Genomic DNA, 14,558 nt, shown 5'->3' on the forward strand with positions numbered 1-14,558 from the left:
CCAGTGACCAGAGTTTTGTTGACAAAACTTGCAGAGAGTTTATTCAAGAGGTGGCTGATACGTGGGCTACAAACCATAATCAGCCCACGATGCCTTTTTATCTGGCCCACAGATCCTTTTCCTACAGTAGTCGTACCTTGTTACCCAAGCTGGCAAAGTGAGTGTGGGGCATAAGGCGTAGTCAAGCTGGGGCAGGGGTCAACAACCTGCAGCTCTGGAGCCCCAATGGGGCTCTTTAAGGAACCACTTGTGGCTCTAGACACTGCCACAGTTGAAATAATGTAATAGCAGGATGGCGGGAGGGATTTAGCTGTGAAACCAATTGCATTTTGTTCCATCATTTCCGCAGTGGCAGAACAGGGAGCTGCCCACACCACAGGTCGGGGAAGCACTAAACCCACAGGAGAGCTGGGAGGAGGGACAGCCAAGTCTACCCCTGCTGGAGCCATGCAGCCCTGCTAAGCAGGAGGCCATGGAGGATACGTAGCAGTGCATGCAGCTGGAGGAGCTCGCTGGCAGAGGTGGGTTAATCCTGGGGATGGCAGTGGGGTGGATTTGGGGCTGAGAAAGGTTAATCCTGGGAATGGGTGGGTGGGTTTGAGGCTGAGAGGGGATAAGCCTGGGGGCGAGGGGGGCAGTTTGGGGATGAGAGGGTTAAGCCTGGGGATGGGGGATGGATTTGGGGTTGAGAAGGGTTAACCCTGGGAATGGGTGGGTGGGTTTGGGGGTGAGAGGGGATAAGTCTGGGAATGGGGGGGCGTAGCTGGGGTCTGGTAGTTGGGGAAGCTATTTTGTGTTCAGTCCTCAGAACATGTAAAAAATTGCCATGTGGCCCCCAGTGCAAAAAGTCTGGCCACCTCTGGTCTGCACACAAAATGCAGTTTGTTGAGTCTATCAGCAGAACTCAGCACTTGCACAGAGAGCGTTCTGTCTGTCCAGGGTGAGGAATAATCGACAGATCCTGTCAACAAAAAACTGTATAAACACTCCAGGGGCTCTCTGTCAACAAACAGGGCTTCCAGTTGGTCGTTGTGTAGAAAGAGCGGCCAAGTAGTTGGGCAACTTTCAATTCGTTTGCGTGTATGGATGTGATCCGTCAACAGAAGTTTTGCTGGCAGATCTCTTCTGACAGTAACATCTGTCAACAAATTAGTGTATTGTAGACATAGCCTAAAAGAATGTCTTCTCCAGGCGGTCAGCCCATAGCTGTGCTGATGCAGAGCACTTGAAAGACTTATGAGACGGCTCATATGGGTAGCTGTGCTAGTCTGTGGCTTCACAAAATGAACCAAGCAGTCGAGTACTCATTAAAGACTAACAATTTTATTTAATAGGTAATGAGCTTTGGTGTTTAAGACCCACTTCATGAGATTACAAGATGACTGAATTTAATAGAATTATACAAGCACAGAATTCAGCATAGAACAGTCTCTTAAATTGATTTATTTTAAAGTCCAGTAAGTCAGTAATTTTTTTCTGATGCTGACTCTAATCCACTAAATAGCATAACCCCGCAGTGAAGATGGTAATTTTTATGCAAACTGTTGGGTAAATTTAAATATTCCTTCCCATGTACTCTCAAGATTAATAGAACATACGATACAAAAGTTTTTACTAAAATTATTCATAATAAATGTGGCATAATTCTAGGATGAAAAAACTGTCTTCATCATGTTTTGCATAATGTTTTTGTCTCACATTTCTTCAGGAGATGGGGCAAATGAAATGGGCAAAACTCCACAAATCAATTAAAATATAGGTATACAAAATGGATTATTTTTGAAGCAGCGGTACCCAACATTCATTGGGACTGTATGTTTATTTACTTTTCCGAACGACCATATTCCAGTGGCGGATGTTAAAAATCACATCCCCTAGTCCTCTTAAAGAAAGAGAATGAAATGTAGAATGTCTTCTGAGGAAACCATTGCGTCTACCTGCTTATTTCTTTACCATTAGCCTTGAAATATATACTTTAGACTCTTTTGATTAAAAACCAAACTCATTTCAACAGTTATGAATATTGCAGATGTTTAAGAGCACTTGAGGGTGAATTAATACATTGGACTAACAGTAAGTTACCAGAGTGCCCAACGCAAAGGCCATAATTTCACACAATTCTCAAGTCACTTCACTAAAAGTGGAAATTAAGTGATGCATAAGGATTGTACTGGCCCTTTGCAGTTTATAGTGGTCAGGGCTTTTTTTTCTGGTGGAATGTACTGGGACAGAGTTCCAGCGCCTTTTTTCCATTAGAACACCAGAAAAATTTTCACAGCCAGTTCTGCAGCAGTGCAAGGACTGGAACAGGAGCCCCCTGCCGGTCCCACAGCAGTGCAGGGACCAGGGCATTAAAAATGAACACCCTAACCCTTATGAGGAATCATCAGACTTGAGTTCCAGCATCTGTTTTTCTAGGAAAAATATACTGACAATGATTCTCATAGTTCATTTATTGTAAATAGTACTCCCACATTTATAGGATGGATGAAAAAATACCAGGTATGCTGAACTAAAACATCTGAACAAAAACATTGATTATAATCCTTCTTGTTAAAACATAGCAAATGACAAGAGGTTATAGGGATGAACTAAGAAACACACTTGATGAAATTCCCATTTCCAAAAATTTATGAAAAACAATTAAATGGAAAAATTGTAACAGTCCCTTTTTAATGAAACCCAAAATAAAAAATAGGTTAGTCAAAATAACACTATTTTTGAAAAATACTCTCATTTCTGTAACTGAATTTTATTCTCCTCTCATTTAAAAATAAAACCAAACCTTAACTGAGATAAGGACTTGAGGAATGCCAGGTAAATCTGCTAGTATAACATAAATGGCAAGACCTGGAGAAAGGGTACAATGTATCATGGTTAGGACCAAAAATTCAAAGACCGTTTCTATCAGTATTATAATGTAAACATATATCTTTTGTGGACAAGGAGGCACTGAACAGCAAGTCAGCAGCTCTGTGTTCAGTTCTGATTTGGCCACAGATTTATTGTGTGACCTAGAAAGGGTCACTTAATTATGCTGTGCTCCAGGTCTCACTTTGCAAAATGGCGATTAATCTATAGGTTGAACCTCTCTCATGCAGCACCCTTGGGACCTCACCAATGCCAAATGAGAGAATTTGCCAGACCACAAGATGTCAATATTGTCTAGCAGCATTACCAACATTTCCATTGCTTATTGGACTTATAAGAGACATTGGAGTAAATTACAGCTCAGTAACTGCATAGAACACTGAGAGCCAGAACTGGTGCCTGCAAACAAAATTTATAGGTCCATGATAAGTGAAACCGCAGAAATGTAATGCCTTAAAGACTAGCAAAATGATTTATTCAGTGATGAGCTTTTGTGGGACAGACCCACTTCATCAGATCAATTTCATTTCCAATACAGACTGACAATTATAAGTACAGAGGAACAACAAAAAAATGCAATAACAATTGACAAATAAAATAGGATTGAAAGAAGCGGGTGAGAAGTGGGTGGATGTTAATTGTCCTGTCTGAGATAATTATGAGCGTCAAAGGAAGGGAAGCAGTCCTTGTAATGTGTGAGGTAGTTGATGTCTCTGTTCATACTACGTGTTAATATGTAGAATTTGAATACGTACTCTAGCTCACAAATCTCTTGCTCTGATCTGTTGTTAAATTGTCTGTGTTCCAGGACACAGATTTGGGTCATTTGTCTAACTAAAATCATTACAGATGTTGTCAGATGAGAGAGTTCTTGATTAGAGAGAGTCACCCTGTACTTCCTTTCTCTATTTAGATTGTAAACTCTTTGAGACAGGGTTGGTTTCTTATATATGTGTACAGTTCCTGGTACCAGGGGGCACTGACCTCCAGGTCCCAGTGATATATAAATACATGACTACTGTTTTCATACATGGTTCTCATATGTGCATGGAGAAATAGATATGCATGGTCAAACTGAATAACTACTTTAGAAAGATCTGTAGGGACTACTACAATTCAATTATCATTTATCATATGCAGATAAACTTACTTCCCCAAACACTTTATGGAACTAGGGACAAGAAGTGGCAGACATCTGGCTCAATAAGCAGATAATCTGTACCACTTTATTTTCATTTAGTCTACTCTTGTGTTCAGTTTGGGAAAGATACTTTGCCAATACCTTTAATAAAACAGACTGTATCTTACATGCAGTAGTACTTAAACTCCAGAGAGTCATCACAATGCAGTCACATATCTATGATCAGTTTCAAAATAACTACTGAAGGAATGCAACACTTTAAAAGATGTTGTGATGAAGAACTATAGCAGCTTAGGGCATTTCTGTCCATGTAGTTTTCCATTAAAGATATTGTTTGATATCATTCATCTTCAGCTTTCTGTGTTTCCTTTGGGCTTCTATTACTACACCTGCTCTGTCAGTACCATTCCAGCAGTGACAGTGATTTATCAAACACATTAAAAGGGCTGTAGCTCTGGCTAGCATTGCTTGTTTTTCAAATATTAAATTTTAGATGTGTCCCATTTAACCTGCCCTGATCCCCGAATGCAGCTGCTTGTAACTTTTTTTTTATTTTTATTTTTAAAAGGATTTGAGTTTTATGAGCAATTCTCTTTCCCGCCACATAAAATATAGCATGAATATGGTTAAAGTAAGTGGTGGTGTAAGAGCATAACAAATTGATTCTACAGTAAAAGCCAAGTTGGCCCCTTATGTCTGTTTCTTTTAAGTTTATCTTAGCTCTTCCCCTCTGATATGTCAATGTCTCCTTTCCCTTTCTCCACAAAAGTGTCAAGTCATCTCCTAAAATGATTTCTACCACTTGCCACAATGGGAAAACCATGTCTGTTTGTGCAGTTTATCTCACCTTACTTTGTCAGACCAATTCCCAATTTAGAATCTTGCATCAGATCAGCTTGAAGTCTTCCCATTTTGTGCTCAACTAAAGTCAACATACTTAACAGAACATGAAGAAAAACACACAGACTGGAAGGAGAGATGGAAAGAATTATTTATATTTCTCTTGGTCAGGTGCAAATAAATAGGCATCAGATCCTGGGTTCTAAGGAAAAGGAGATTTTTCAAGGTGATGCAAAGGAATATAAATATGACACATGGAATAAAATAACTGTGTGATATGATAAGGGTAAGAGCCACAGTGTGCTAGTTGCTTTCCAAACACCCAGGAAAAATTACTCCCTGCTCTGAAGAGGTTGTAAACCAAAGGCAACATATTCAAATGCACAGCTAGGAGTCAAGCTCCCAGTTCCTACTGATTTTTCTTTGAGAGCTAGGCTCAAAACTGCCTTTGAAAATCTCTTTCTCCTCCCAGAAGAAGAGAAATGGAAATACAATAGCCATATAGGCTAGGACTGGACTGCAGAGTTTTGTCAGCAGAAGTTTGTGTCGGAACACATCTCGTAACAAAGCATCTGTCAGCAGACCACCTCCAGCTAGCAAGGCGAATCGGAAGAGCAATCCACTCTGCCGGCAGAGAGCAGCCAGACTGCTGCACCACTCTGTCACCAAAATGGCCACCCAGAGCCACATCAGACAAGGTTGCAGGTCACCAGTTCCGTCCAGGAGCCATGCTGAGATGTGTGCTTGAATGGACTCCCCCACACTAGAAATCTTCTTCCTGCTTCAGCTGCAGGTGTGCCTACCTACTTGAGGGACAGCATAGCTAGCACAGGGCTTCTCGTTTTTGTGGGTGACACAGCTGGTCCCTGGGAGCCGTGCCACTGGAGCTGCACCTGGGCTTGCTGTGGCCCCCACACTGAGATGCTGCAGCAGCTGCTGAACTTTCTTAACAGCTGTTCTCCTCTTCTTCACCAAGGGCGAGTCTGAGACCACCTTCAGGGACAGCGCATAGCACGTCCAAGTACGTGAACCGAAAGGGCTAATTCTCCATGGTGCTGCAGGCCCTGGTCAACCACCAAGGACAGATCACAGACATTTAGGTCGGGAGGGTGGGCTGGGCACATGATGCCCATATGATCTGCAACTCTGGCCTGTGCCAGAGGATGGAGGTGAGCACATTCAGGGATGTGCAGATGCCACTGTGCATCATAGGGGACGCTGCCTACCCCTTGATGCTGTGGCTGATAAAGCCCTTGTAGGAGTGTGAGAGGGAGGCCAGGCAAGGCAGGGGTTAAACAAGGCCTGTTAGCCCAATCAGCCCCACCCCGGTTCACCTGCAGCCAGTGTCAGGCCTAGAGGGGTACAAAGAGAGGGAAGCCAGCTCAGTTCAGGGCTGACCAGCTAAGAGGCAGGAGCTGGTTCTGAGGCAGGAGACCCCAGGCCAGAGCTGTCACCCGGTTAGCTGCTGGAGGGCACAGCCCAGGACCCTCTCCCAGGTACCGAGGGGAGAGGGGAGCCCCATCCCGGGGAGCCCCTCTTCTGCTAAAAGGGGGAACTAGAGTCTTGGGACCTCACCCCAAACTCAACCCATAGACTCTCAGGTGGGGGCTGTGGACCCACCCAACAGGCCCTGGCCAGGGGGCCTAGCCACAAGGCCACCCAGGCCCAAGTTCAAACAACTCACAGCCCTATACCGGATGGCTGGGAACTGTTCAATGCCCACCTGAAACACACCAGGATGCAAGCTGAGTGCACCTTCCACCACCTCAAGAACCAGTCCAGGTACATGCTCACCCATCCTGGATGTGGGGAGCACAACATCCACCCGGCTGTGGGGGCTTGTGCCCTGCACAACATTGTGGAGAGGAAGGGTGAAGCCTTCCTCCAGGGGTGGATGGGCGGATGCTGCTGCAAGTAATCTCCTGTGCCTGTGCAGTCAGTGGCCTGTGCTCCTGAGCATCCACACTTATTTGACAAATAAAACATGTACAGTTTTAGACTGGTATTATATTATGCTACTAATGACAATAGTGAGGTACAGAGCGGCTGGAATCTGAGGCTACAAAGTATAGGTAGCATGCCACATTGGCTAATGGAACTCTATTGGGCAGTGATATTTGTTTAAAGAAGAAGGATCCAGTGCTCAGCTGGGTCTTAGCATACAGCCCCCCCTGCCCCCTCCCAGCCAATCCCACAGCTCAGTACTGGCACAAAGAAAAAGCACGGCTATTGGGATAGGAATGATTTACCTCAGTATTCAATACACCCAGATACACTACAGGATGGTGATCCTGGAAATTGTAAGGTCGTGAATATTGGAAGGGAAAAGCTGATCAGCTGTCGCAGAGGCATAGACCCCAGGGAGAAAAGAAAAGATCACATCTGCTAACTAACACCAGCATAAAATCATTGTACCTGAAGGCATAAGAACTGGTTCAGAACAATGGTCCATCCAGCTCAATAGCCTGTCTTCCAACAGCAGCCCTTCCAAAATGCCTTAAAGGGAATGGCCACAGCAGAGCAATCATCAAGTGATCCAGTCCCGGAGTCTGCAAGGCGGAGGTTGCTCTCCAGAAGCAGTAAGTGCTGGAAGCAAGTGTCTAAGGGCTGCATCCCAAGAGCTGAAGAGGATGTTTGAACTCTTTTTACATTAAGTACTCACCTTTAGAGGTTGCGGAGGGGGGCCTCTAATTCCTGCTATTTCCATGATGTGAGCTGGGGTTAGAGGCTTGTAGAGTGTACGCAATCCTGTTAAGATCACCCAGGGAAGGCACCTAAGACTCTTCTCAACTAACCCTTAAAATCTCCCCTTAAATTTAGGCACCGTGTCGGTACTAGTGTTGTGATAGTTCTGCATGGAAACAAAGCTGTCATTAAGTGGGGAAGCTGTTCTAACTCTCTTGCCAATGTACCTAGTAAAGCTGACACTTATTTATATTGGATGGGGAAAGTGATGGGTTGTGGTCACAGAAGACTCCTTGGAATGTTCCCCAGAGTGCTGGTCATACCACTTTTTTGCTCTCTGGGCTCCCCACACTCCTCTGTCTTGCTAACCCAGATCCTTTGGTCTCCCACAGCCATGGCATGGAGTTGGAGTTAACAGCCCTTCACAGCAACAGAGATGCTGTTTAACCACAGCTCTGGGTGCATGCAGCTCTGGGGCACAGCACCCAGGAGGGATCAAAAGCCCAAATAAAACCATCCGTCTATGCAAAAGATTTGCACAGGGACGGCTCATGAGGAAAACCCCCTTTATCAGTAAAAGGAAGATACACACAGCGGTAGCCCTCCCCAGGTAATGACAATTTACATGGGGTTTGATTATAAACAAAACAATTTTATTAAGCAAAACAGTAGGATTTAAACAGTTCTAACTTAATTAAACCTTGGCCCTGGAATGTGTGCTGATTTTTGTTTTATAGGTAACCAGTTGTTTTCAGTGCTTCAACTGGAATCTCTGTGCTTGTGTTTAACTTGAAATTGATTTTACTACAAATAAATTTGTGTGTGTGCTGAGTGGACCAGTGATCTGAAGTGGAACGGATAAGATGGGAAGTATTTCTGCTTTGGAAACAGTGAATTCTGGAGTGTCCTGTGAACTGAGGGATGGGTGCTCAAGGGAGACATTTGAAGGGTACCAATCACAAGACTTTAGAGTGAGAGGTGGCTGGCAAAGCCTATCTGGGAGTGCATGCATTGCCTACGGCTGGAGGAGTTGGGGAGCTGAACAGTCGTCCCTGTACACAGCTCACGGGCAGACACCCAGGAGAGATCTGGGCACTTTCCAGCTGATCAGCAGAGCACCCACAGCCAGCAGTGTGTCTTTCTATTGGCGGTGCATATCCACACATCCCTCAGTGCACATAACTAAATTTATTCTGGCCATGGATGGGGAAAAAAGAAAGGAAACCTTGGAGCTGACCTACAGCAGGAACAGACAGGCCTTTTCTTGTGCAATATGCAAGTGGAAGTGAGGTGTGCTCAGCTCTCAGTTGACTTTCTGGCAATTGAGCCATTCTGGCTGCTATACGAAAATGTTAGTGCAGCTGGGACTGTGTCACTGCTGTGAGGAAAAGTTCTTTAGCGGTTTGTAACTAAATTGACTGCTACGTCCTGTTACATCCTGCTTTGGGATTATGAAGTGATTGTCCAACATGTTAATGTAGTGACTTGCCTAAATTTAAACACCAATATTGCTGCTAACTTGTTTAACTGATGCTACATTGCTTAACCCATAATTGATTTGATGCAATTTGTGAATAGTGACAATGGGATTTTTTTTTGTGGATTACATTTAGTAAAGTCAATAGCAAGCATACTGAGCCCCTATTCCTTTACTGCAAAATCTGAGTGAGCAGTATGAAGACTTCAGTAGACTAGTCAATCCACCTTAGAGCCCAAAGATGTCTCTTTGAATTAACCTTCTGACATTCACACTGCATTTTTCTGCTTTGTGCTTTCTAGTTGCAAAACAAAGAGCACACTTTTCTGAGAAATGTACAGACAGCGACTCACACAGTTGCATCAGGGGCTTAGAAGCAACCACCAGAGGTACTCAAAGCACAAGGCTCTACCACTGGTATCCAGGACACTAGCCATTACCCAGGGGTGGCTATTTGGCCAGCTGAGTTGGCTTCAACAATAAATATATTTTCAGAACAACGTGGCGAGTTCACTACAGTAGTAGCCACAATAGATAGTGATATTTTAAGGTCATCATGAAAATCTTTAGCTCGACAGTTTTCAGTTTCTCTGAATCTGGAGAGATGTAAAGCTGGGATTTTAACTGAAGAAACAGAAAAAGTAGTATGCAGATGCACAAAAGCGAATTATAATATTTACTTAACAGTAATTGTATCTGACATTTCATTAGGCCTTTCATTATAACCCCTGCATTTTTAATTTTTCCATATTTGATTTGTGGTTGAGAGTTTTTAGGACAATTGATAAAAGTTTGTCTGTTTGTGTTTACGTTATCTGAGGGTAAAACCAACTCAGTTTTTCAGTACATAGATAATTGGCTAGATTTACCCCTAAAATAATTCTGTCCCAGTTCACGTGATACCCTCAATGTATAAAAAAAAACCAAGTTATTGTATTTGCCCTTTTTGAGAGAGAGCAAGAGGCAGAGAGAGCATATGAATGAGTTATAGGCAAGGTAGAGAACATCTGGTGGCTGAAGCACAGGGAGCACTCACTCTAGTTCCATAGCTGACTTGCAGGCATGGTAGGGTGACCAACCATCCCATATTGGGTGGGACGGTCCTGTATTTGGGATGCCAAAAAGGTGTCCCTACTTATTTTTTAAAAGGGATGAATTGTCCCGTATTTAGGCCATCATTTTCCCAGGGGCTCCAAGCATGAAGTGCCCAGAGCTGTCACTTTCCTGGGGCTCTGGGGGTGGGGGAGCACTTGAGGCCACTGGGGGGGAGCCAGGGAGTGCCTGGCGGCTGCTGCTTCCCTGTGGCTTGGTGCAGCCAGGAGGAGCCGCCCCTCCGGCCTGCATATCTTTCTGTCCTGTATTTGGGACAGGGAGATATGGTTGCCCTAAAATGTGGCCTCATGCATTATACTTAGCCCTGTATTTTTTCCAAAATAACTGCTAGTTTTGAGAGCCTGGGTTTATGGATGCCCAACGTGAGAACCCTTAGGACCCGTGTTTATGAAGTGCTCTGTCACAATCTCTGTTGACTTTACCATTTGTGGCAATACGTCAAGGAGTTTGAAAGTCAGAGTGTCCTAAAACACAGGAGCACCAAATGTTGCATACTAATAAGGGGTAAGAAGTGTTTTCTAGATTTATGGAAGCAGGCGTGTGTTGCTCCTGTGAACATTACACTAATTTATAACTTTAAACAACACAAAGAATAAATGTGTGGAAGTCAAATAATTTAGGAAATGAGCTTGGCATTTTAGCCAGAGTATAATGTGTCCACATGAGTACTGTGTACCTTCTGGAATATTTATGGTCCTAGTTTTTGGGATGGGCGGCTGCTCTTATTGCAGAGGGGCTAATGTGGTTGTAGTGTTATTTAAATTCCCAAAAACGTCATGCTGCGTTCTCAGTTGTCCCTACTGGAATGTCTACACAGCAGCCTTATTTTGCAATAAGCTATTATGGAAGAGCTCTTCTGGAATAGCTTATTTCAACATAAGAGCGCTACACACAAAATGCATTTTGAAATGACACAGGCCGTGTCTACACTACAAAAAAAGCTTCAAAGTTGCTTACTTCAAAGTACAAGGTCGAAGTTGAGCATCTACACATGACCTACTTCGAAGAACCCTGCGCTCTAGCCCCACAAAATCACGCCCCCAGCAGAAGGCTAACCTGCTCACCAGGACAGCAGCAGAGGTGGAGTGATTACCAGAAAGGACACATCGAGGCGCACTCTGGGACAGTTTCGAAAGCTAATAAAATCAATTTTAATAATGCTGCCACCTGCATTTGTGTAGTTTGACATTGCAAAATTGACTTTTGGGAGATACTCCCAGGGACATCAGCATTACAAAAGTTGATGTTAGAGTCCCTTAAAATCAACCTATTGAGTGATGGGGTGTAGACTAATGATTTATAAAACTGACCTTCGACTGTTAAATTTGACTTAATCTCCTAGGCTGCGTTTACACTAGCCCTGTTCTTTGAAGGGAGCATGGTAATGACATGGACCAGGGAATATCAACGAGTCACTTCCATGCATATGCAGTGCCTCTTTAGCGTCATGGCAGCCAAAGCGAAATGCAAAGCTGCTACCTTTGAAGTGCTGACAGGCAGTCTAGGTGCAAGCACTTTGAACTATGCACCCAAGTTTGAAACTGGCTTACTCCTAAAACAAATCAGCAGCTTTGAAATTCGCACTGTTGTGTTATGCTAATGAAGAGCTGCATATACATGGGAAGGCATCATTGATATTCTTTGGTCCATATCATTTCCATGCCCCCTTCAAAGAAGGGGGCTAGCGTAGACGTGGCCCTAGTGTAGAGCAGGCCTTAGATATTTTGAAATATGGTGTCTACACACAATAGAGCCTATTTTGAAATGGAGCCATTGGGAGCACTACGACTTATTTTGAAATAGGCCCTATGCCTCATGCAATGAGGTTTACCAAATTTGAAATCAGCCAACCAGTATTTTAAAATCATTTTGAAATAGCAGTTGCATTGTGTAGATGCAAGGATAACTATTTCAGAATAACAGCTATTATTTCAAAGAAACAGTGCTATGTAGACATACCTTGGTACCCCTTCCCAGCCATAGTTCATCACCTATTTTGGGGCAATCAGGGCAAGTAGGTAGATGACTTTATACTACAGCTGGTTGTTCAAGGCTTTGTAGTCCCATTGTGTGGTGGGGTTTGTGGCTCCTTGGCCCCAATCCCAGTGATCTAGCTGTTTTACCAAGAAGAGAGAGACCAAATGGAACTCTAAAACATGAGATGCTCGCAGGCCTAGAAAAGGCTGTGGGGTTAAGTGTTGGCCATAAGCTGTCCAGGGAGTCTGAGTGCAAGCTGACAGACTGGAAAGGGAACATAGAGACAGCATTTTTAGGTAAGAGAGCATTTCTCCAAGTCAGAGATGACGGTCAACTGGACTGGTAGGAAACTTATAGCAATTGGAAAGGAAAACTTGAGAAGTAAGTAAGATCCATGTCTATAAGCCTCATTTTTTTTAATCCTTTTTTGTCCTATGTTGCCTTTTAGGACAAAGAATAAATAATACTGATTTTGAGTAGCTTTAAACAGCTGACTGGTCACAGGGCCCCAGAACGAAAGGGTTTACAGATACCAAACTCAGTTGGACTTGTGTGTAACGTAGTTGGGAAAAGAAGTACAGGGGAGAGTCATGTGAGCTGTAGGAAACCAGGCCTGACACCTAAGGAATGCACGTGAAGGGGACTAAACAAGATCTGAGGCTCAGTTAACATTGTACCTGTGACAGCCGCTCTTGTGTTTGCACAGGCTGGATGATTTCAACATTTCCAACAACTTGGGCCAGATCAGGCCTCCGCTCACTGCCAAACAAACAAGGTTTAGTAGCCACAATTTTAATGAGCAAATAAGTGAGTCATTGTGGAACCAGAGATTTTTTTTTTTGTCACTGATGTCCTGTTGCATGGGTAGATGATGAAAGAGGATGAGAGAAAATGCGAAAGTCAAGGTGATCTGAGGGCTCCGTGAAAACAAACAAGATAAACTACACATTGCATTTTTCCCAGTTGTTTTCCTCATCCTGAGTCTGACAATTGGCTATGCGCTGCAGACAGCTCAGCAGGGAGACATGGGCATATAGATATACTGCACATAGAAGGCTTACGTTGCATTTTTGTACAAGCCAGCCATGGCATAGACCCACTTTAGTGGGAAAAGGATAGTCATTCTTTACGTACCAGAATAATTTAGACTGTAGCGTTGCCTTCCAGCTACACTACATTTGTACTTGATAGTTAGCTCAATACTAGTTAAAAGCTTATTTATAGATTGACATATAATTGAGGCTGTAGATCAGTCATATTTATGCATTAAACTGAATCAGCTTGTAGATGAAGAAAAGTGAATATTGATTTTCACAGTGCAGAGCACCATGGATTCTCTCGGAAGTAAATGGTAGAGTAGTGCTCAGATTTATTTACTTTGCAATACTGGAAATTGGCTAAAATATCTTTGCATGAAAATTAGAAATGCAATAGTAGGGCTATGTTTTCAGTTTTCTTTGTGAAAATCAATCTCATAAATGTCATTTTACATAATCCTATGTATGTATACTCTAGGCAATATTGTATATTTTAGATGACTTTCTCAAAATAATTGTTTAATTTATATTGATTTGTTTAGATTCAGTAAGCCTAAGTTTACAAAATAAATGCAGACTGGTAAACATGAATAGTCCCTTGAACTCCCTTACTGAGATGACTGTGGTCTCTTATTTCAGCCCTATTAATGATTTTAGAAAATTAAGTTCTATTAAATAACAATTGTATTTTTCTAAAGGAATTAAGTTCATGGTATGCCATAGCACACTAGTATATGTCACACAGTTTTTATAAACTGAAACTATGTAATTTTGTTTCACATTGGTTTGTGGGATTTTCTTCAGTCTCTTTACATAGAGTTCAGTTTTAATTTTGGTTTCCAAGTGTAACCCCAGAGGCACTGAGACTGGTGACAAGGTGAGTAAAGTCTCTGCTCTTCAGCCTTAGCTGAGAGGCAGCTGGCTTTTAGCCCATGGTGTAGAGCATATGGCTTTAGCCCCTGAGGTTGTAGGTTCATTCTCCCCTGCTGACCACAGTGGTCAGTCAGCATTACACAAAGAATCTCAAAACACAAAACTTGTCAGAGCCATTAACTAGGAATAAAGAACCTGATACAATCATCTAGCCCTGTGTCCTCCCTCTGTCAGAGACCCCTGCCAGACTCTTCAGAAGAAGGTGTAAGAAATGTCATTGGAAGGGCACTGCAAAAACTTGCTTCTGACAGTCAGTGATTGGCTCTAAATCTTGGGTATTTATATCTGTTCTTCAATTAATGTTTTGTCCTTTATAATGTAGCAGAGATACTCTCATTTTCCAAATGAAATGGGTTTCCAAGTAACAGATGGAATAAAATTAGGCAATAGAAGAAGAATTTTGTGTATTAAGCATTACTGAACATGATAAAGGACAATAGAAATGGTTTATATACACAAATGTTCTATCCACCTATAGAGTGAT

This window comes from Carettochelys insculpta, chromosome 4, assembly GCF_033958435.1.
Source record: "Carettochelys insculpta isolate YL-2023 chromosome 4, ASM3395843v1, whole genome shotgun sequence".
Classification (NCBI taxonomy): domain Eukaryota; kingdom Metazoa; phylum Chordata; order Testudines; family Carettochelyidae; genus Carettochelys; species Carettochelys insculpta.